The sequence below is a fragment of the Oncorhynchus kisutch genome, unplaced genomic scaffold, assembly GCF_002021735.2.
Source record: "Oncorhynchus kisutch isolate 150728-3 unplaced genomic scaffold, Okis_V2 Okis05a-Okis16b_hom, whole genome shotgun sequence".
Lineage (NCBI taxonomy): Eukaryota > Metazoa > Chordata > Actinopteri > Salmoniformes > Salmonidae > Oncorhynchus > Oncorhynchus kisutch.
The window spans coordinates 1,466,043-1,491,443 of record NW_022261982.1 but is presented as its reverse complement, the minus strand read 5'-3'; the positions used below and the strand labels follow the sequence as shown (position 1 = coordinate 1,491,443).

General features: G+C 45.6%; 1 pseudogene; it reads left to right on the top strand.

Moving 5' to 3' along the window:
- The first annotated feature begins 1,554 nt into the window (after positions 1 to 1,554).
- The window catches only part of LOC109886554 (Krueppel-like factor 7), a 47,761-nt pseudogene continuing 23,914 nt past the window's right edge, over positions 1,555 to 25,401 (top strand).

Sequence of the window (25,401 nt, the reverse complement as noted above, 5' to 3'; positions counted from 1 at the left end):
CAAGTGTGCAAAGCTGTCATCAAGGCAAAAGGGTGGCAAAAATGTATTTTGATTTTTTTCACACTTTTTTGGTTACTACATGATTCCATATGTGTCATTTCATAGTTTTGATGTCTTCACTATTATTCTACAGTGTAGACAATAGCTAAATAAAGAAAACCCTGTGGATGAGTAGGTGTGTCCAAACGTTTGACTGGTACTGTAGGTTTGTATTACGGTGTCCATATTAGGGCAGCCTCAGTCTCAGCAAGGACTTTTAAGTAAGATGCCAACAATCTTGTCTACATTGACTAAGAAAATGTAGGGTCTGGGGGTGAAAGGTTGAGTTAATTCTCACATGGGGAGTCTTCCTTCACGTCCTCGTTCAGAAGAGGTCGTAGTGACAAGCACCCCTAACACACAATGGTAGTCTATTGTCAAACGAGAATTATGCTCCATTCACAAACACGAGGCGTATTCCAACAACATCATTGCACTGAAGAATACTGTTATACACTATATCCTGTTTACCTCACATAATGGGCCTTGTGTAAATTGGTGACCCCAAATGGGAAAGAGAGAGTATATCCTACATGTACTGCTACATGTTGGTTCCTTCAACAAACTCTCACAGTCTCACGTCACAATTAGACTTTCATCCTTTTGAAGTTGTTCCAAACGCACCATTTTGAAGTGGTTAAGATTAGACATTAACTTTGAATGATTAACGGTAAAGGTTTGAGATAGGCTTAAAACAAAAATCTCAAAAACAACTTTCTATCATTGGATTCGAACATGCAACTTGTTGCACTAGAGGGAGGTTAGTCATTAACTCCAAATGGTTAACGTAAGGGTTAAGGTTTGGGACAGGCTTAAAACAAAAGTCTCAAATTACTTTTATCACTGGGTTCAACTTTCTGCAACAGTAGCAGATGCTTACACCCCCATTCACCATCCCCGACACCCAAACAAAACGAAACCTACTTAAAAGGTAACAGCTCTCACAATTGCCCCGAGTGGCCTTTTCCACGTCATTTCCGGACTTCTTCAGACATGGATGGATGTTGAATACTGACTTGTATCACGGGTGACCTGGTGCCTTCAAAGCAAACTCCAAGGTCTGTGTTTGTCTTTCTAAATTCTTTGGTCTACGACTTTAGTCACACGTAGAGTATATGGTTAATGTGTAGGCCTATAACCGAATATAGCCTGGTTTCCCTGTCTATTCGAGGAGCCCACGAAAACGACTAGACGTTTATGCTCTAACTTATTTTAGTAGACAGTCCGAGATGAGCCGATTACCATATTTATTTAGCCTCGGATAAATAGCTCACCTTTCAAACGTATATATGGCTTGACTGACAGGGAGGGAGAGCTTATTGTGGTCCAATGATTTGCATATCTCCTCCTCTTACACACCTTAACCTGTCAAATCGCCCCTTTGGCGGGATCGTCAAAGCCATTTACCTTATATAGCCACGCACGAAGTTGATTGACAGTATGTACACGCCCCTCCACTCGCTACTCTCCTCCCCGTTTGTCTTGTGATGCCTGTAGCCTACTACCATCCTGCCCGAACATTTTCCTACGGAAGCGGAGCGCTGGGGAAAAGCCTAGTGGGGATGAGCAAGGTTACTACCTAGCAATATCCTACGGATACACATGGAGCCTCCATCATCTCTGCAAGTTTGCGTTTATCACCAAGTCTAAACTCGTTCATTAGAGTCTCCAGAAAATAGTGAACCTATACATTTCCTTCTTTCGGATCTGTTTATGTTTCTTTCTGTGCATTATATTTCTTGAAAGGCATGAACGTGGATTTGGACATTTGATTAGGTGCAGCCGGATTCCTTTTTTTTCGTGGAACAGTCTCCTTTCTACGCTCCGCACATATAGCATCACCATGGACGTTTTGGCGAATCACGGTATTTTTCAGGAACTCCAGCTAGTGCATGACACCGGCTACTTCTCTGCGATGCCTTCGCTGGAGGAGAACTGGCAGCAGGTGACTATAGAGTTTCGATCGTTAGCTATATTAATCGTTAACTGTAGCTATATTGCTGATGGTGGTTTGGCAAAGCCACCGAAGTGCGCCCGAATCACTGACATAGGCGTCAACTTTCCTCCAATATCTTGCATCACAAGTTCAGAGCGAGAGGTACTATAGCCTAAATGTAATAGTAACTTGTCAAATAGATGAGTCTATGAAAGGAAACCGCTGCGCTATTGCAATGAAATCTTCATACTAGGCTATTTAATCTGCACGATGTATTGTTACGCTATTGTTAAGAATATTACCCTGTGTGATTAACTTGAAGCATGTAGTCTAATATTAACAGTGTCGCAAATGTAAACTTGTACTAAGTATGATTGTGTTATGATATTAGATCATACCCGCGGAGTGCTGTTCTGTGTTGAGCCGAGCGCAGGTTGTTATTCGCTGCCGCTAATGTATCCTTCACCGGTGCGCATGGTCTCAGCTGTCAACAGCAATTAGGGAAAAGCGGTCATAATTTCGACAGGGATGATGTAGATCTCTGAATAATAAAACCAGTGCTTTGTACATAAATAATACATCTGCTTCCGTCGGATTACTTGTTTTGAAACCCTCGGCGGCATGAGGCGAGGAGGTTCCCCATTCAAATGCATAATGTATTAACGCAGATGTATAGGGTTGCCGTTCGAGATAAGCAAGTGGTCTTTTTACAAGATGCTGTGGAAATGGGGAATAGGAAGAGGGGGATTATAATGGGGGAATGATATGGTCCAGGAGTCAAGCCTCGAGGTTTCCGAGTCACATTGTGTCATAGTTTTTATAAGCCCAGGCTCTATGGTGAAATGTCACGCCGGGGGACACATGGTGAAACCAACGTACTGCTCTACTCTCCGTAGGGCTGCAGGCGTTATTCAACTCTGGTCTGCTGGGAAGTAAACTGTTTCACTTACTATGCAAGAAAGACAACATATACACGTTCAGGTTTCTCTATGTGCATAAAGTCTCGATGTTTCTTGTTTTACGCGGTGCGTGTAAAGGCATTTAAAGTAGCACGCGGTTTCCATGCAGCATGCCATCCACCTGCGCTGATGGAAGCAGTTTGGGATGATAATTTTCGCCACCAGCATCGCTGGGCTGCAGACAACAGCAGTACGTGGTCATTTGATGCCGGCTACTTGTGCCAGTAGAGTTCTTGTGTGTAAATGAAGGCTAGTGGTCCATGACCATGGCTTTACCCTCTCTAGTCACCTTCTTAATTGGCTTCCTGCTGTCAGCCACTCAAACATCCAGACTTCACTCAAGATCACTGTCCAGTCACACACCAGATATTACTGCAGTCATTTGAAAGACGATGTAACCATTGATAAATGTCATATTACTGTATTACTGACATGGCTCTGCTCTGGCCTGGAGAATAAAACCTCTCATCAATCTGGTAGAATCCTGGCCAGGGGGAATAATACCTCTCATCAATCTGGTAGAATCCTGGCCTGGAGAATAAAACCTGTCATCAATCTGGTAGAATCCTGGTCTGGAGAATAAAACCTGTCATCAATCTGGTAGAATCCTGGTCTGGAGAATAAAACCTGTCATCAATCTGGTAGAATCCTGGTCTGGAGAATAAAACCTGTCATCAATCTGGTAGAATCCTGGTCTGGAGAATAAAACCTGTCATCAATCTGGTAGAATCCTGGTCTGGAGAATACAACCTCTCATCAATCTGGTAGAATCCTGGCCTGGAGAATAAAACCTCTCATCAATCTGGTAGAATCCTGGCCTGGAGAATAAAACCTTTGATAAATCTGGTAGAATGAGTGGTAAATACAGTCTGACATAGGCCTGGTGTAGTTTCAAAATGTTGTACTCTAGAGACACAGCCTATTGTACTTACAATGTATATGCTTGCAATATTTCCTAGATGTTTGTGTGAGTGAATGAAAAATGTCTCAAGGTCCCAGACCAGATAAGTCATTATAACAGACCTGTCTACCTGACGGCAGCCACTCAGGGACAAGCGACTGGCATTGTCCACCTCCATGGAGAAATATTGCCTGTATAAAACACATAACTCTGCCTGGCACATGGAACAATGTTGTCTTAATGCTGTGGCCCACAGTAGACATGTGATGCTTTAAGTGATGCTGTGATAGAACCTTGGTTTTAAAGGGCACTGCATGTTAGTCACCACTGGCGTTGTGGTGGTGTTCCCTCCTCCCTGTCTACAGGGCATAAATCAGGTGGTAATGGCATCAGCTGCTAGGCCTACACGAGGTGAGACTGCCCGCCCATAGAACATGAATAGGACGTGCAATACAATACACAGATTCAGCACCCAACCATAGCCTGACTGGGAGCACATTGCCTGTCACATGACTGACTGACCAGATGTCTTGATAGAATTTGTAGAGTGTTTTGTTATTCCCTGTCTACCCAGTTGGTAGATGTAGAATTATCACTGGCCACATCACATGGACCTCATGGCTACACTGTAATACTACAGCCACAACACAAGGGCTGGCTGACATTGACCTACAGACACAGTCTGTCTGCCCTCCAACACACTCACTTTGTCCTTCAGGGTTCACTCACAATAAGGGATGTCTAGTCAGTACTCAGGCAACATGGCCGAATATCACTCTACTGTATCAGAGATGTGCTTGGTTTCTAAATGGAGTGAAAGGGATATAGCATGTCTGTATAGAGGAGCTGTGTGTGTGTGCGTGCATGTGTGTGGAGATCTCCAGCAACCTGGCAGGTAGCAGTGGTGGTTGATGATAAAGAGAGGAGGGGGGGGGGGAGAGAGCAAGAGGAGCGAAGAGAGGAGATGAGGAGAGGGCAGGAGAAGAAAGCTGAGAGCGGAGGAGAGGAGAAACGAGAACAGAACAGGAGAGGATGGAAGAAGAGAGGGGAGAATAGGAGGAGAGAGGGAGAGAGAGTAGAAGAAAGCTGAGAGGAGAGGAGAAACGAGAAGAGAAGAGAAGAGAACAGAACAGGAGAGGAGAGGATAGAATAGGAGGAGAGGGGGAGAGAGAGTAGAAGAAAGAGGAGAGGAGAGGAGAAACGAGAAGAGAACAGAACAGGAGAGGAGAGGATGGAAGAAGAGAGGAGAGAATAGGAGGAGAGGGGGAGAGAGAGTAGAAGAAAGAGGAGAGGAGAGGAGAAACGAGAAGAGAACAGAACAGGAGAGGAGAGGATGGAAGAAGAGAGGAGAGAATAGGAGGAGAGAGGGAGAGTAGAAGAAAGAGGAGCGAGAATAGGAGAAGAAAGCAGAGATGAGTGGAGACAAGAGGAGAGGGAAGGAGAGGAGAGGGGAGAAACGAGAGGATAAACAAGAAGAGAACAGGACAGGAGAGGAGGATAGGAGAGAGAGTAGAAGAAAGAGGAGCGAGGATAGGAGAAGAAAGCAGAGAGGAGAGGAGAGGAGAGGAGAGAGGAGAGGAGAAACGAGGAGAAACGAGGAGAGGAGAGGAGAAACGAGAGGAGAAACGAGGAGAGGAGAGGAGAAACGAGGAGAGGAGAGGAGGAGAGGAGAGAAGAAGAGAGGAGAGGGGGAGAGAGAGTAGAAGAAAGAGGAGCGAGGATAGGAGAAGAAAGCAGAGAGGAGAGGAGAGGAGAGGAGAGAAACAAGAAGATAACAGGACAGGAGAGGAGGAGAGGATAGGAGAAGAGAGGAGAGGGGGAGAGTAGAAGAAAGAGGAGCGAGGATAGGAGAAGAAAGCGGAGAGAGGAGAGGAGAGGAGAGAAACGAGAGGAGAGGAGAGGGGAGAAACGAGAGGAGAGGAGAAACGAGAAGAGGAGAGGAGAGGAGAAACAAGAACAGGAGAGGAGATTAGAGGAGAGGAGAGGAGGAGAGAGGGAGAGAGAGTAGAAGAAAGAGGAGTGAGGATAGGAGAAGAAAGCAGAGAGGAGTGGAGACAAGAGGAGAGGGAAGGAGAGGAGAGGGGAGAAACGAGAGGATAAACAAGAAGAGAACATGACAGGAGAGGAGGAGAGGATAGGAGAGAGAATAGAAGCAAGGAAAGAGAGTAGAGGCAAGAAGAGGAGAGAAGGGAAAGGAGGAGAGGAAAAATGAGAAGAGGAAAGGAGAGGACTGGAGAGGAGGCGAGAGTAGGAGGAGAGGGAGTACAGGCAAGAAGGAGAGAGGAGAGGAGAGGGGGAGAGGGTAGGAGTAGAGGGAGTACAGGCAAGAAGGAGAGAGGAGAGAGTAGGAGGAGAGAGTAGGAGGAGAGGGAGTACAGGCAAGAAGGAGAGGAGGAGAGAGTAGGAGGAGAGGGAGTACAGGCAAGAAGGAGAGAGGAGAGGAGAGGAGGAGAGAGTAGGAGGAGAGGGAGTACAGGCAAGAAGGAGAGAGGAGAGGAGGATAGGATAGGAGAGAGAGTAGAGGCAAGGAGAGGAGGAGAGAGAGTAAAGGCAAGAAGAGGCTGGGAGAGGAGAGAAGGAAAGGAGAGAAAAGAAGAGAAGAGGAGAGGAGGACAGTGAGATAGAGGAGTGAAGTGCCAAGCATGCACATTTGCTACTGCAGGGTTTCACATTTCACAGTCCACTGGGCCAAGCCTGCAGGAGCAGATAGATGTAGAGATGTAGAGATGTGGAGATAGAGAGAGATAGAGAGTCAAAGAAAAAGGAAAGCATGAAGAGACGGACATGGAGCTGGACTGACTGACCGGCTTTCCCTTTGACTGACCAGGGAATCTGCCCCGGAGTATCTCTTGTGTTATCCTGACCCTGTCTGCAGCCAGCCGGGTGCGTGTGTGTGTGTGTGTTGTAATCCTCAGTAGGGCCCCAGCTGCTTTCTCACACAGCATGCCGACTGGAGGAGGAGAGCACTTACACTCTCCCTCTCTCCCTCCCTCCCTCCTTCCCTCTCTCCTTCCCTCCCTCTCTCCTTCCCTCCCTCCCTCCTTCTCTCCCTCTCTCCTTCCCTTCCTCCTTTTCTCCCTCCTTCCCACCTCCGCACTCTGGTTAGTGTGTAAGAGGACGTGTAAAAACACACACCCACACACACACACAAAAACACACATACGTGTGAGGACATGACCTCTGAGACTGTGTTTCTGATAAGCTCCAGTGTGTTGTGAGTGCATGTTCTGTATGAGGAGATACAGGATATATCTAGCTTATTCTATTTCTGTCTTCACCACCAAGCCAGCAGTCCTCTCTAGCTTATTCTATGTCTGCCTTCACCACCAAGCCTGCAGTCCTCTCTAGCTTATTCTATATCTGTCTTCACCACCAAGCATGCAGTCTTCTCTAACTTATTCTACTTCTGTCTTCACCACCAAGCCTGCAGTCCTCTCTAGCTTTTTCTATGTCTGCCTTCACCACCAGGCCTGCAGTCCTCTCTAGCTTATTCTATGTCTGCCTTCACCACCAAGCCTGCAGTCCTCTCTAGCTTATTCTATGTCTGCCTTCACCACCAAGCCTGCAGTCCTCTCTAGCTTATTCTATGTCTGCCTTCACCACCAGGCCTGCAGTCCTCTCTAGCTTATTCTATGTCTGCCTTCACCACCAGGCCTGCAGTCCTCTCTAGCTTATTCTATGTCTGCCTTCACCACCAGGCCTGCAGTCCTCTCTAGAATGGCCATGTTTCCTTGCGGATTCTGTTCTGATGCTGATAGGTTACTGGTATAGGAGCAGTCTTCAATTCAGCCGTTCACTTATGGAGGGATTCATTCAATTCAATTATAGTATTTTTCCATAAATTTTTCATTAATTTCTCAATTCGTAGTGAGAAAACCCTGAAATATTGTCAGACGGGCAGTAACTTGTATGATAAATCACTATCGTCATCTGATATGATGCAGATCTCTACATTTCCAAGTAATGAAGCGACGTAATAGCAATTTTATCAAACCACCTCAAAGGAATCGGCTAGAAGAAAGAGGTTGGTGAGCAAAGCTTTGTCCCAGGAATCCAATAGATCATCACCATGTGGAGGAGAGGACAGAGATTGTCCTGAGATGACATCACTCATGACACACGCTTTATGAAAGGGAGCTTCATGTGGTTGAGCGTCATTTCTCAGGAGGGCGTTACTTAGTGTTCAGGAGACACTATCTTATGACTGAGCGGCCATTTCTTAGAAAACAGGAGGACAGAATTCAAGAGGAAATTGGCTTTGGTGACCTGGAGCAGAATACAATAAGAACTTCCATCTCAGATGGACTAATGAAGTTCTATTCTAGTTGCTGTATCTAAGTCTAATACAGTTATATTCTAGTTGCTGTATCTAAGTCTAATAGAGTTCTATTCTAGTTGCTGTATCTAAGTCTAATAGAGTTCTATTCTAGTTGCTGTATCTAAGTCTAATAGAGTTATATTCTAGATGCTGTATCTAAGTCTAATAGAGTTCTATTCTAGTTGCTGTATCTAAGTCTAATAGAGTTCTATTCTAGTTGCTGTATCTAAGTCTAATATAATTATATTCTAGTTGCTGTATCTAAGTCTAATACAGTTATATTCTAGTTGCTGTATCTAAGTCTAATACAGTTATATTCTAGTTGCTGTATCTAAGTCTAATACAGTTATATTCTAGTTGCTGTATCTAAGTCTAATAGAGTTCTATTCTAGTTTCTGTATCTAAGTCTAATACAGTTATATTCTAGTTGCTGTATCTAAGTCTAATAGAGTTATATTCTAGATGCTGTATCTAAGTCTAATAGAGTTCTATTCTAGATGCTGTATCTAAGTCTAATACAGTTATATTCTAGTTGCTGTATCTAAGTCTAATAGAGTTATATTCTAGATGCTGTATCTAAGTCTAATACAGTTATATTCTAGTTGCTGTATCTAAGTCTAATACAGTTATATTCTAGTTGCTGTATCTAAGTCTAATACAGTTATATTCTAGTTGCTGTATCTAAGTCTAATACAGTTCTATTCTAGTTGCTGTATCTAAGTCTAATAGAGTTATATTCTAGTTGCTGTATCTAAGTCTAATAGAGTTATATTCTAGTTGCTGTATCTAAGTCTAATAGAGTTATATTCTAGTTGCTGTATCTAAGTCTAATACAGTTATATTCTAGTTGCTGTATCTAAGTCTAATACAGTTCTATTCTAGTTGCTGTATCTAAGTCTAATACAGTTCTATTCTAGTTGCTGTATCTAAGTCTAATAGAGTTATATTCTAGTTGCTGTATCTAAGTCTAATAGAGTTATATTCTAGTTGCTGTATCTAAGTCTAATAGAGTTATATTCTAGTTGCTGTATCTAAGTCTAATAGAGTTATATTCTAGATGCTGTATCTAAGTCTAATACAGTTATATTCTAGATGCTGTATCTAAGTCTAATACAGTTATATTCTAGTTGCTGTATCTAAGTCTAATAGAGTTATATTCTAGATGCTGTATCTAAGTCTAATACAGTTATATTCTAGTTGCTGTATCTAAGTCTAATACAGTTATATTCTAGTTGCTGTATCTAAGTCTAATACAGTTCTATTCTAGTTGCTGTATCTAAGTCTAATACAGTTATATTCTGTTCTATTTGCTGTAGCTAACTCTTGTATCGTCGTCAGACCACAACACTGCATGACAATGAATTGACAGAGAGGAGCTGGCTAAACCTAACACAGACTGGACCACCAGGCTAATATAATGTATCTAAACCTAACACAGACTGGACCACCAGGCTAATATAATGTATCTAAACCTAACACAGACTGGACCACCAGGCTAATATAATGTATCTAAACCTAACACAGACTGGACCACCAGGCTAATATAATGTATCTAAACCTAACACAGACTGGACCACCAGGCTAATATAATGTATCTAAACCTAACACAGACTGGACCACCAGGCTAATATAATGTATATAAACTTACATAGACTGGACCACCAGGCTAATATAATGTATATAAACTAACAGACTGGACCACCAGGCTAATATAATGTATATAAACTAACATAGACTGGACCACCAGGCTAATATAATGTATATAAACTAACAGACTGGACCACCAGGCTAATATAATGTATATAAACTAACAGACTGGACCACCAGGCTAATATAATGTATATAAACTAACATAGACTGGACCACCAGGCTAATATAATGTATATAAACTAACACAGACTGGACCACCAGGCTAATATAATGTATATAAACTAACACAGACTGGACCACCAGGCTAATCTAACGTATCTAACACTGAACAATAGAGTTCAGAGTGCAATTCAGACCAGATACAAAGACTGACAGCAAGGAGATTCTTAATGAGATTCCTATTGCACTGTCAGGGAGAAACATGACATGCAAACAAGCATTAGAAGGCTGTTGCTAAAAGCAAGCCCTCGTTATTCAACTGGCATTCAAGCACTCCACTGTGAATCATTTCATAATCATCATTTTGTGTGTGTTTGCGCGTGCTTGTGTGTGTCTGTCTGTGTCACCCTCTGACCTCAGAACACATCTTTTAAGTGATCGGACCACAATGCACTCTGCCTGCTCCTCCAAAAGGTGAGCTCGTCATTCAACAAGCGAGAAGATGATTGCGAGTGATGGGTGGGTGATGCATTGAAAAGGAGGCGACGGAGAGATGGAGTGTTGATGAAGTAAAGAAGAGGATGGAGGGAGGAGACGATGCATTCATTTGTCTGGCTCGTCTCATTCAGAGGAGTGACTGTCACGTCAGTAGCACCCTCTTGGAGAGACGATGAGAGGAGAGGGGGGAAGAGGGGATGAGGAGGAGGAGGAGGAGAAGAGGGGAGGGAAAGCACATCTTTATGTATGGATTCTGTCATCTCCGCGCTGGACGAGCACGTCGAGCATATCTGGCAACCCTGCCCTGGGGGGATTTGATTAACAGTGGGGAGAGGGAGCCAGTCATTTATTCTCACACCAGACTCACACATGGCCAGGCAATGACTTTCACATCATTTGAGTGGAGATGGGAAACTGTTACAGTGCTTTAGAGTGATCCGACATGCCTCGTCGCAATTCATCCTGGCATTGCAACCAGAGCGAGAGAGAGGGCTCAGACATTTCCGACATGTCCTTAAAATTTGGCATTTTGGCAATTCTTCTATCCTCTCTCGGTCTCGGTCTGTCTTCCTGCCTGTCTGTCTTCCTGCCTGTCTTCCTGCCTGCCTGTCTGACTGCCTGTCTCTGTTTCGTTCTCTCTCCTGTCTGTCTCTCACACTCAGCATCGGTGAGGAACTGGAAGACTGAGAAGGTTCATCATTGTTGTTATCTAAGACCATGGAGTTTTGTTCCAACTGAACACAGTGTACCAAGGATACATGGTACTTTACTTGTCTGCCCTATTCTTCTATAACCTTTAATCCCAGACAAACGTCAGTGGAAGGTGTCCTAGCATGCCAAATCAGTGATCAACCGCTGTTGACAACCAAACACAAAATCAACCTCAGATCTCTCTAGTCTAGCAACACCTGTTGCTAAGCAGCCGGCACCGAGCACCAGGCAGGCTTAGGATCATTTGTTTGTTTAGTCTGGAACAATAATCCCACCTACCCATGGAACATCGAGGTCTAGAGAAGGGAGATGTCAAATCTGTTTTCTCCATCCTCGTTTATTCCATTCCTCACCTTTCTGGTAAAGTGGATTGGAGGAAAGGATCCCAGGACCCTGCCCTCTGACCTCCTCCTCCTATGCTCTTTGAGAGAGAGGAGAGGAATGGAGGAAGCAAGGACGGAGGAAGCAAGGATTGACATCTAGTAACAGCCAAAGAGTCCTTTACTGTGACGTGGAAGGAGAGAGTTAAACAGTAAGTGCACTTTAGATCAGAAGTAGTGCACTTTAGATCAGAAGTAGTGCACTTTAGATCAGAAGTAGTGCACTTTAAATCAGAAGTAGTGGATATGAAAAGGGATGCCCTTTCAGATGCACCCAGAGACAGAATGTGGGGAAGCCTTACAGACAGGAACATAGTGCAGGATAAACGTCTGTGGCTTAGGCACGGTTCAGCCTCTTTCATATTGGTAGTTACCCATGGATGATGGTGAGGGAGATTGGGATATAGAGTTACCCATGGATGAGGGAGATTGGGATATAGAGTTACCCATGGATGAGGGAGAGGGAGATTGGTATATAGAGTTACCCATGGATGATGGTGAGGGAGATTTGAATATAGAGTTACCCATGGATGAGTGAGATTGGGATATAGAGTTACCCATGGATGAGGGAGATTGGGATATAGAGTTACCCATGGATGAGGGAGAGGGAGATTGGTATATAGAGTTACCCATGGATGATGGTGAGGGAGATTTGAATATAGAGTTACCCATGGATGATGGTGAGGGAGATTTGAATATAGAGTTACCCATGGATGAGTGAGATTGGGATATAGAGTTACCCATGGATGAGGGAGATTGGGATATAGAGTTACCCATGGATGACGGTGAGGGAGATTGGGATATAGAGTTACCCATGGATGAGGGAGATTGGGATATAGAGTTACCCATGGATGAGGGAGATTGGGATATAGAGTTACCCATGGATGAGGGAGATTGGGATATAGAGTTACCCATGGATGAGGGAGAGGGAGATTGGGATATAGAGTTACCCATGGATGAGGGAGATTGGGATATAGAGTTACCTATGGATGAGGGAGATTGGGATATAGAGTTACCCATGGATGATGGTGAGGGAGATTGGGATATAGAGTTACCCATGGATGAGGGAGATTGGGATATAGAGTTACCCATGGATGAGGGAGAGGGAGATTGGGATATAGAGTTACCCATGGATGAGGGAGATTGGGATATAGAGTTACCTATGGATGAGGGAGATTGGGATATAGAGTTACCTATGGATGAGGGAGATTGGGATATAGAGTTACCCATGGATGACAGTGAGGGAGATTGGGATATAGAGTTACCCATGGATGATGGTGAGGGAGATTGGGATATAGAGTTACCCATGGATGAGGGAGATTGGGATATAGAGTTACCCATGGATGATGGTGAGGGAGATTGGGATGAATGAGAGAGTGAGGGACTGATCACATGAGAGAACAGTTCAGTAATGGGAACATGGAGGCATGTGGTTAGGTTCAGAATGTAAAGTGACCTTGGCTTCCTTTACTGAGAAGAGGTAGGATGCTGAAGATGTGGTGGTTTTGAGTTGCCCAATAAGAGCAGTGTGTGTGTGTGTGTGTGTGTGAGAGAGAGAGAGAGGTTCCTGTGTGTGTGTCTTCAGCTCTGTGGCCCAATATGCAAACCCAGCGGTATTTCCATATGCTCTGAGTAATCATTTCCTCAGTTCCAACACGACCTGGCCGCTCTCCAGTCAGCCAGTGTGTGTCAGGACCTCGATGTAATGTCCTCCCCCCTCCCTCCCTCTGCTGTCTCTCACTCAGAGCAAGGCAGGCTGCTGGCTGGACCCGGCTACTGGAATACAATATGCACCATCAGCTGTAGTGCATCAGTGGTGGTTAGGCTACGGCTATACTATAGACAGTAATGCCCAGGCTTTAGCTCAGAGGGCTAAGTTTAGACCTAGATTCGAACCCTGGTCAGTTACATTGTGGTTCACCACAATAGCAGCTACAGGCTAACTCTGCTGGGATTGAAGGAGAAGAGGGTGGCTGGTTTTACAGAAACTAATGCTAGGCTGCTGAACAGACAAATGGTCTCTATTTAGTCTGGAGACGATCTTCTCCCCCAGTGATTTGATGAATCCTGGGGCAAGTCATTCTTCACGGTCTTCTTCTGACATCAGTGGCCTGGTTTTGATCAGTACTATTGGTCTCTCATTGCACTACCAGTATAGACCTATAGAAGGCCTATATTTGGCCAAAGAGGACCCCATTCAAGCAGTTGATCCTATTTACTGTAATCTTGTGACCCCAGTTCCTGTCCTGCAGCCATTTTAGAGCAAATGTATGTCTATGATGTTCTGTCTCCCAGGCAATATACAATAGACTGCATCCCCCACCTCTCCCTGGCCCACTACTGTACACTCTTGGCCTAGATAGGCCATAAACATTTGGTTATAAAAAGGAGGAAATTAATTACCCAGTCAAACAAATGGCTTCGGTGTAACGTTGGGCGCCTCAGACAGTTCCAACAGTGGGAAGTTATTTGGGTCGCTAGATATTTTAGTCCTGGTGATGTTGCCGGGAATACCTTAGGGAACAGACTGGGTTTTATAAGAGAGACCATCAATAATTTTGGACTGTGTGTGTGTGTGTGTGTGTGTGTGTGTCTGGAGGGGGAGGCGGTGTGTGTGTGTGTGTCTGTGTGTCTTGTGTCTGGAGGGGGAGGCAGTGTGTGTGTGTGTGTCTGGAGGGGGAGGCGGTGTGTGTCTGTGTGTCTGGAGGGGGAGGCGGTGTGTGTCTGTGTGTCTGGAGGGGGAGGCGGTGTGTGTCTGTGTGTCTGGAGGGGGAGGCGGTGTGTGTCTGTGTGTCTGGAGGGGGAGGCGGTGTGTGTGTGTGTGTGTGTGTGTGTGTGTGTGTGTGTCTGTGTGTCTGGAGGGGGAGGCGGTGTGTGTGTGTGTGTCTGTGTGTCTGGAGGGGGAGGCGGTGTGTGTCTGTGTGTCTGGAGGGGGAGGCGGTGTGTGTGTGTCTGTGTGTCTGGAGGGGGAGGCGGTGTGTGTGTCTGTGTGTCTGGAGGGGGAGGCGGTGTGTGTCTGTGTGTCTGGAGGGGGAGGCGGTGTGTGTGTGTGTGTGTGAGAGAGAGTGAATGAGAGAGGGAGCTATAGCAAAGCAGTGATCTGTGTACATTATTACCTGTATGCTTCTACATGCCCTACTGTATAATGATGTGTTCTTGTCGTAGCCAGCTGGGACCACTCTGTCTATGAGGTTCAGTGGAGCAGGTCCCAGGTGTTTGCTGGGACCACTCTGTCTATGAGGTTCAGTAGAGCAGGTCCCAGGTGCCTGCTGGGACCACTCTGTCTATGAGGTTCAGTAGAGCAGGTCCCATGTGTTCACTTAAATCGCAACTAGTTGGAATTATTTAAGCCTGAACTGGTGCAACCAGTGAACCCACAGCCAAGGGACTGTGGGCCGGTGTTTTCCTTCCAAACAGTCCCCCATCGCTCCAACCAACCAGGCAACATCAAGCACAACTCTGCACACAGTCCATTATGGGAAGCATTCATTCAAACACTCCCTCAAGCACATGTGACTGATCTCTGTGTGCAAAGTGAATGGCGCTCTCTCGGTGAGTGGTGAACAAACACAGGTAATACTAGCCCAGATATGGCTCGTAGAAAGGTGAGTTGGGGAAAGGTTGTGTTTGGGTTGAGATGAGGTCGTGTGCTACATGACTAATGTGGGTAACAAAAGATCCCTATAGCATGAAAGAGTTGTTTTGTCTTGAGATGGTTTAGATTGGATGGGGCTCTGGGACGGACTTTTCTACCTATATGAATGTATTAATGGATAGATCAAATCCAAATCAAATCAGATAGTATTTGTCACATGCGCCAGATACAGGTGTAGACCTTACCGTGAAACTCTTACAGACAAGCCCGTAACCAACTATGCAGTTCAAGAAATAGTTAAGAATATATTCGCTAAATAAACTAAAGTAACAAAATAAAATAACAATAACGAGGCTATATACAGGGGGTTCCAGTACCGAGTCAATGTGGAGGCTATATACAGGGGGTTCCAGTACCGAGTCAATGTGGAGGCTATATACAGGGGGTTCCAGTACCGAGTCAATGTGGAGGCTATATACAGGGGGTTCCAGTACCGAGTCAATGTGGAGGCTATATACAGGGGGTTCCAGTACCGAGTCAATGTGGAGGCTATATACAGGGGGTTCCAGTACCGAGTCAATGTGGAGGCTATATACAGGGGGTTCCAGTACCGAGTCAATGTGGAGGCTATATACAGGGGGTTCCAGTACCGAGTCAATGTGGAGGCTATATACAGGGGGTTCCAGTACCGAGTCAATGTGGAGGCTATATACAGGGGGTTCCAGTACCGAGTCAATGTGGAGGCTATATACAGGGGGTTCCAGTACCGAGTCAATGTGGAGGCTATATACAGGGGGCTCCAGTACCGAGTCAATGTGGAGGCTATATACAGGGGGTTCCAGTACCGAGTCAATGTGGAGGCTATATACAGGGGGTCCAGTACCGAGTCAATGTGGAGGCTATATACAGGGGGTTCCAGTACCGAGTCAATGTGGAGGCTATATACAGGGGGTTCCAGTACCGAGTCAATGTGGAGGTTATATACAGGGGGTTCCAGTACCGAGTCAATGTGCGAGGATACAGGTTAGTTGAGGTAATATGTACATGTAGGTGGGGGTAAAGTGACTATGCATAGATAATAAACAGCGAGTAGCACCAGTGTAAAAACATGGGGGGGACCCATGCCAAATATTTTTTGTCGCCTGATGGGGAAAAGGTTTTGTTGTGCCCTCTTCATGACTGTCTTGGTGTGTTTGAACCATGATAGTTTGTTGGTGATGTGGACACCAAGGGGCTTGAAACTCTCGACCCGCTCCACATACGGCCCTGTTGATGTTAATGTGGGTGTGTTCGGCCCTTCTTTTCCTGTAGTCCACAATCGGCTCCTTTGTCTTGCTCACGTTAAGGGAGAGGTTGTTGTCCTTGCGCCACACTGCCAGGTCTCTGACCTCCTCCCTATAGGCTGTCTCATCGCTGTCGGCGATCAGGCCTACTGTTGTGTTGTCAGCAAACTTAATGATGGTGTTGGGCCACGCAGTCGTGGGTGAACAGGGAGTACAGGAGGGGACCAAGCACGCACCCCTGAGGGGCCCCTGTGTTGATGATCAGTGTGGCAGATGTGTTGTTGCCCTTATCAGATAAACTTCAGTCTCACCTTTCATACTATACTGCACTAATTTCCTTTTAAATGGGACCTGCCGGAACCAATCGAATACGAGTTTACAAAACAGGCTTCCAGGCCTGAACCAATCAAACACCGGCTTACAAAATAGACTTCCAAGCCTGAACCAATCAAATAGAGGCTTACAAAACCGAAATCCAGTCTCTTGTTTATTATTACAGTGTCTGACTCATACTATGCCCTTCGTCCATGTGACAGACAGCTCACGCAGCACACACACACTCACTCACACAACACACACACAGAAGCAAAAGTCTGGTTGTAGTGCTTCTATCTTCACTAAAAAGATACTCGGCTATTAGGAAGAGGCTCGGCTATTAGGAAGAGGCTCGGCTATTAGGAAGAGGCTCGGCTATTAGGAAGAGGCTCGGCTATTAGGAAGAGGCTCGGCTATTAGGAAGAGGCTCGGCTATTAGGAAGAGGCTCGGCTATTAGGAAGAGGCTCGGCTATTAGGAAGAGGCTCGGCTATTAGGAAGAGGCTCGGCTATTAGGAAGAGGCTCGGCTATTAGGAAGAGGCTCGGCTATTAAGAAGAGGCTCGGCTATTAAGAAGAGGCTCGGCTATTAAGAAGAGGCTCGGCTATTAAGAAGAGGCTTGGCTATTAAGAAGAAATTGGGATTAAAGTGCTTGCACTCTGTTTCAGTATTTCACTGAGGCGGCAGACTCTGGGCAGAGAGGGGTGAGCAGGTTCAAGCAGAGTAGCGTGCTTCCTTCCACGGCACCGTCCCCAATCAGCACAGAACACTAAACAGGCTTTTCTTCCATTCTATCTCTGGAGGAGAGCCCACTGCAGTGGCAACAGAGAGGTATGTTGTTCAATATTTAAGCAGCTTGGCTAATCTGTGTTCCTGAGGTTTGTTTTAAAAGCGTTCCTGTGTGAATGAAGACGGGGGAGAACGACACATTATCTCTTTCTTCTGGCTCATACACCCTCCCAGTTAAATCTGGGGGAGGGAAGTTGCGCTCACACACACACACACACACACACACACACACACACACACACACACACACACACGTGTAAACAATTTTGACCTCATGAACTTTAACCCTGTCACCTGAGGCCCTAGCAGGGTGTGGTTACCTGCTTTCGAAAGATCCCGCCTTTTTTCCCTCTTGAACCTTAATTAACCTCATTGGAAGCGTTTCTCAATGCTGTAATCAGTGGTTGGTGGAGTTGACCCTCTTGACCCCTAGTTAACCTCAGTGGGGGCATATCTCAATGCTGTAATCAGTGGTTGGTGGAGTTGACCCTCTTGACCCCTAGTTAACCTCAGTGGGGGCATATCTCAATGCTGTAATCAGTGGTTGGTGGACTTGACCCTCTTGACCCCTAGTTAACCTCAGTGGGGGCATATCTCAATGCTGTAATCAGTGGTTGGTGGACTTGACCCTCTTGACCCCTAGTTAACCTCAGTGGGGGCATATCTCAATGCTGTAATCAGTGGTTGGTGGACTTGACCCTCTTGACCCCTAGTTAACCTCAGTGGGGGCGTATCTCAATGCTGTAATCAGTGGTTGGTGGACTTGACCCTCTTGACCCCTAGTTAACCTCAGTGGGGGCATATCTCAATGCTGTAATCAGTGGAGTTGACCAAATGCCCCCACTGAGGTTAACTAGGGGTCAATATCTCAATGCTGTAATCAGTGGAGATGACCCTCTTGTCCCCTAGTGAACCTCAGTAGTTGGCAATAATCAGCCCCATGACTGGCTGTGAAATAGCCTTTCACAACCCCTTTCTTCAAACACTGCACATCTGTAGACATCACACCTCAGCCCTCACTACCAGACTGTGTTTGACCTTGGCAAATCGTTTACATGTTAGTCCTTTAGCAGATGCTCTTATCCAGAGCCACTTACAGGAGCAATCAGGGTTAAGTGCCTTGCACAAGGGCACATCTACAGATTTTTTAAACTAGTCTGCTCGGGATTTGAACCAGTAACCTTTCTGTTACTGTCCCAATGTTCTTAACCGCTAAGTGCCTTGCCGCCCGTAGCCCTGTGCAGCAGACAGAAACAAAACCTAACAGGTCTGTACAGACCCAGTTTAGCCTGTTCTCCATTCTGGACGACGTGACTTGGGTGCCCATTCTGTATCTGCACCAAGTCTGTATGAAGAGGAAGCTGACTTTTTCCAGTTCACTGTTCCCTTTATCTCTCCCCTCTCTCTCCTCTGCCTCTGTTATCCCCCCCCTCTTTCTCTCCCTCACAGCTCTTTTGTTTCGCCAAACTCATTTCCAGCCGAGTGCCATTCTCTCTGCCCTGTCATTGTGTGTGGTAATGAAGATTAGCTGGCTTGTGGCTCACAATGGCGTACCCAAATCCAGCATACAGACGACTCCAAATCCCCCCGCTAACTGTTAACCCTGGTGTAAAACGCTTGTCTCCCACCCAACCCCTATCCTAACCCACTCCAACCCTTTCTGTGAGCGTGTGTTGCAGGGGGGGGGGGAGTAATACTCTTCCGCCGGTTCACTGGTTGAATGGGAATGGCTGTTTCCTGATTAGATTAGCGTGGATTTGGTCGCTGAGAGGGGACCTCTTGGCGAGTCGCTACACCGATAAACAGCAGCTCAACCAAAGCCAGTTAAAGAGACAAGGATCCTCTCCCCAGTGAGCTCCACTACCGTCACGCTAGTCTCTCCAGTCACTGGGATAATCCACTGGGCTTGGCTCCTCTCCCCACAACTTCTCTATTTCCCCAAAACTATCTCCTCTCCCTCTCCTCTTTTCTCTTCTCCCCCTTTCTCTCTCTTCTCCCTCCTCCTCTCCTCTTTCTCCTATTTCGCTCTTCCTCTCCTGTCTTTGAATCTCTCCTCTTCTCTCATGTCTTCCCCTTCTCCTCTCCTCTCATTGACACCTTTGCCTCTCGTCTCGTCTCCTCTCAAGTCCTGACACTCTTCCCCCTATCCTCTCTCTTCCTCTCCTCTCATTTCCCCCCTTTGTTCTCACTCCTCTGCTCCTGCCTTCCTCTCATCTCCCCTGTCCTCTCCATCCTCTCCTCTCATTTCCACCCTCTGTTCTCATTCCTCTGCTCCTGCCTTCCTCTCATCTCCCCTGTCCTCTCCATCCTCTCCTCTCATTTCCACCCTCTGTTCTCACTCCTCTGCTCCTACCTTCCTCTCATCTCCCCTGTCCTCTCCATCCTCTCCTCTCATTTCCACCCTCTGTTCTCACTCCTCTGCTCCTCCCTTCCTCTCATCTCCCCTGTCCTCTCCATCCTCTCCTCTCATTTCCACCCTCTGTTCTCACTCCTCTGCTCCTGCCTTCCTCTCATCTCCCCTGTCCTCTCCATCCTCTCCTCTCATTTCCACCCTCTGTTCTCACTCCTCTGCTCCTGCCTTCCTCTCATCTCCCCTGTCCTCTCCATCCTCTCTTCATTGACAGGACACACAGGCATTTTTCACAGCACGTCACAACCAAATTAGACTGCTGATCAGAAGAATACATTTGGTTTGCTTTTCTGAGGCACTGCATGATGTTGCCTCAGTAATTCTCCTAATCTTTAATTACTTTTCTTCTAGAAGGATTTGCATCTCGAAGCAGTCTGTCCATTTACTGTAGAATGTGTCAGAATGTATACTGACAGTTGTATACTGACAATAGGTTGTATACTGACAATAGGTTGTATACTGACAATCGGTTGTATACTGACAATCGGTTGTATACTGACAAACGGTTGTATACTGACAAACGGTTGTATACTGACAAACGGTTGTATACTGACAAACGGTTGTATACAGACAATAGGTTGTATACTGACAATCGGTTGTATACTGACAATCGGTTGTATACTGACAATCGGTTGTATACTGACAATCGGTTGTATACTGACAATCGGTTGTATACTGACAATCGGTTGTATACTGACAATCGGTTGTATACTGACAATCGGTTGTATACCGACAATCGGTTGTATACCGACAATCGGTTGTATACCGACAATCGGTTGTATACTGACAATCGGTTGTATACTGACAAACGGTTGTATACTGACAAACGGTTGTATACTGACAATCGGTTGTATACTGACAATCGGTTATACAGTGAGGGAAAAAAGTATTTGATCCCCTGCTGATTTTGTACGTTTGCCCACTGACAAAGAAATTATCCGTCTATAATTTTAATGGTGGGTTTATTTGAACAGTGAGAGACAGAATAACAACAACAAAAAATCCAGAAAAACGCATCAAAAGTGTTATAAATTGATTTGCATTTTAATGAGGGAAATAAGTATTTGACCCCCTCTCAATCAGAAAGATTTATGGCTCCCAGGTGTCTTTTATACAGGTAACGAGCTGAGATTAGGAGCACACTCATAAAGGGAGTGCTCCTAATCTTAGCTTGTTACCTGTATAAAAGACACCTGTCCACAGAAGCAATCAATCAATCAGATTCCAAACTCTCCACCATGGCCAAGACCAACGAGCTCTCCAAGGATGTCAGGGACAAGATTGTAGACCTACACAAGGCTGGAATGGGCCACAAGACCATCGCCAAGCATCTTGGTGAGAAAGTGACAACAGTTGGTGCGATTATTCGCAAATGGAAGAAACACAAAAGAACTGTCAATCTCCCTCGGCCTGGGGCTCCATGCAAGATCTCACCTCGTGGAGTTGCAATGATCATGAGAACGGTGAGGAATCGGCCCAGAACTACATGGGAGGATCTTGTCAATGACCTCAAGGCAGCTGGGACCATAGTCACCAAGAAAACAATTGGTAACACACTACGCCGTGAAGGACTGAAATCCTGCAGCGCCCACAAGGTCCCCCTGCTCAAGAAAGCACATATACAGGCCCATCTGAAGTTTTCCAATGAACATCTGAATGATTCAGTGGACAACTGGGTGAAAGTGTTGTGGTCAGATGAGACCAAAATGGAGCTCTTTGGCATCAACTCAACTCGCCGTGTTTGGAGGAGGAAGAATGCTGCCTATGACCCCAAGACCACCATCCCCACCATCAAACATGGAGGTGGAAACATTATGCTTTGGGGGTGTTTTTCTGCTAAGGGGACAGGACAACTTCACCGCATCAAAGGGACGATGGACGGGGCCATGTACCGTCAAATCTTGGGTGAGAACCTCTTTCCCTCAGCCAGGGCATTTAAAATGGGTCGTGGATGGGTATTCCAGCATGACCCAAAACACACTGCCAAGGCAACAAAGGAGTGGCTCAAGAAGAAGCACATTAAGGTCCTGGAGTGGCCTAGCCAGTCTCCAGACCCTAATCCCATAGAAAATCTGTGGAGGGAGCTGAAGGTTTGAGTTGCCAAACGTCAGCCTCGAAACCTTAATGACTTGGAGATCTGCAAAGAGGAGTGGGACAAAATCCCTCCTGAGATGTGTGCAAACCTGGTGGCCAACTACAAGAAACATCTGACCTCCAACAAGGGTTTTGCCACCAAGTACTAAGTCATGTTTTGCACAGGGGTCAAATACTTATTTCCCTCATTAAAATGCAAATCAATTTATAACATTTTTGACATGCGTTTTCTGGATTTTTTTGTTGTTATTCTGTCTCTCACTGTTCAAATAAACCTACCATTAAAATTATAGACGGATCATTTCTTTGTCAGTGGGCAAATGTACAAAATCAGCAGGGGATCAAATACTTTGTTCCCTCACTATATACTGACAATCGGTTGTATACTGACAATCGGTTGTTTACTGACAAACGGTTGTTTACTGACAGTTGGTTGTATACTGACAGTTGGTTGTATACTGACAATTGGTTGTATACTGACAGTTGTATACTGACAATTGGTTGTACACTGACAGTTGTATACTGACAAACGGTTGTATACTGATAAACGGTTGTATACTGACAGTTGGGTGTATACTGACAATCGGTTGTTTACTGACAATCGGTTGTATACTGACAATCGGTTGTATACTGACAATCGGTTGTTTACTGACAATCGGTTGTATACTGACAATCGGTTGTTTAATGACAAACGGTTGTATACTGACAAACGGTTGTATACTGACAGTTGGGTGTATACTGACAATCGGTTGTTTACTGACAATCGGTTGTATACTGACAATCGGTTGTGTAATGACAATCGGTTGTATAATGACAATCGGTTATATACTGACAAACGGTTGTTTACTGACAACGGTTGTATACTGACAATCGGTTGTATACTGACCAAACGGTTGTATACTGACAACCGGTTGTATAATGACAATCGGTTGTGTAATGACAATCGGTTATATACTGACAAACGGTTGTTTAATGACAAACGGTTGTTTACTGACAGTTGGTTGTACACTGACAGTTGTATACTGACAAAACGGTTGTTACTGACAGTTGGTTGTACACTGACAGTTGGTTGTACACTGACAGTTGGTTGTAACACTGACAGTTGGTTGTATACTGACAGTCGGTTGTATACTGACAATCGGTTGTGTACTGACAATCGGTTGTGTACTGACAATCGGTTGTGTAATGACAATCGGTTGTATAATGACAATCGGTTGTGTAATGACAATCGGTTTGTATAATGACAATCGGTTGTGTAATGACAATCGGTTATATACTGACAAACGGTTTGTTTTACTGACAAACTGTTGTTTACTGACAGTTGGTTGTACACTGACAGTTGACAGACAGTTGTTGTACTGACAGTTGTTGTACACTGACAGTTGGTTGTACACTGACAGTTGGTTGTACACTGACAGTTGGTTGTACACTGACAGTTGGTTGTACACTGACAGTTGGTTGTACACTGACAGTTGTATGTACACTGAAGTTGGTTGTACTGACAGTTGGTTGTACATATGAGTTGTACACACAGTTGTATACTGACAAGTTGGTTGTTTACTGACAGTTGGTTGTATACTGACAGTTGGTTGTACACTGACAGTTGGTTGTACACTGACAGTTGGTTACACACTGTTACACAGTATGTACTGAACGGTTATATCTGACAAACGGTAGTATACTGACAATCTGTTGTATAATGACAGCATGTGTCAAGTGGAAGTGTATCACTCCCTGCTAATTATGATGTAAGCCTAACTGTGAGATGGGGTTGTGGCAGTCAGAGCACACCGCCCTGTCCCAAATGGCACCCTATTCCCTATGTAGTGCACTACTTTAGACCAGAGCCCTATTCCCTATGTAGTGCACTACTTTAGACCAGTACCCTATCCCCTATGTAGTGCACTATTTTAGACCAGGACCCTATTCCCTATGTAGTGCACTACTTTAGACCAGAGCCCTATTCCCTATGTAGTGCACTACTTTAGACCAGGACCCTATTCCCTATATAGTGCACTACTTTTGACCCAGGCCCAAAGAGCATAGGGTGCCATTTGGGACATAAGCCAGGTTTGCAGCCACCTGAAATGAGCTGCCATGCTGGATCATTGGCTGAAGAAAGATGTGTTGGGGGTAGTAGGGTGAGCAGCTCACGGTGCTGCGTCTGAAAAGCAATGGGAAATGTCTTTCCACTCCTTTAGACCAGGTCACCAGGTCGGACATCTCTCTGCACCCTGTGAGCAGCTCACGCTGCTGCGTCTGAAAAGCAATGGGAAATGTCTTTCCACTCCGTTTAGACCAGGTCACCAGGTCGGACATCTCTCTGCACCCTGTGAGCGGTGGCCTTTCCCTGGAGGTGAATGGCTTTGTACTTCCCTGTTCCTTCCCTCCATGACTGGTTGTCATAGTTTAGAGATGTCTGGCGGGGTCGTCTCTTTGTGTGCTTCATAAGAGGGCTGGAGTTAGTCTCTGACATCCAAACTGGCCAGAACATGTGGGGTCTGTGGAGTATAGCAGGAAGCTGGACCTCAGCTCTTTCTTTGATTGAAGCTCCCCTTTCTGTACTCAGTGCTGACGGCACTTCACTGTCAACGTTTTTGATTGGCTGCACCAGGAAGAGAAGGCCAGGTCACAGGTTAACTCCACACATTGGTCCATAACTCCTGTTAACTCCACACGTTGGTCCCTGTCTGACTGGTGGTATAACTCTGGTGGTATAACTCCTGGTGGTATAACTCCTGTTAACTCCACACGTTGGTCCTGTCTGACTGGTGGTATAACTCCTGGTGGTATAACTCCTGGTGGTATAACTCCTGGTGGTATAACTCCTGTTAACTCCACACGTTGGTCCCTGTCTAACTGGTGGTATAACTCCTGGTGGTATAACTCCTGTTAACTCCACACGTTGGTCCCTGTCTGACTGGTGGTATAACTCCTGGTGGTATAACTCCTGTTAACTCCACACGTTGGTCCCTGTCTGACTGGTGGTATAACTCTGTCTGAAATAGATCAGCATGGTTGAGGAGGTAGGGAGCATACGTGGGGATATGATTGGTTCTTGTCTCGTGTTGCTCTGTCTGTGAGCTTCTCTGTGCAGACGTATAATTTCTTGATTAGCACTGAAGTGTCTATGGACATTACTCAGACCAACCTGGTAAGCAGGTTTCAGGGGAGAGCCCCCCCAAATCAACATTTTAATTGCCCAAATGAATGTTCAATGTTGTTGTGACTGATCCAGGTACATGGGGTAGAGCGCTTTGGCTTGAACAGCCAGCTGAAGTGGGTCCTCATCAGGAACCATGCTTGCCAAACCCTTTAAACCTCCCTGAATGATCTGGGAGCAAAGCCCTTTAAACCTTCCCTGA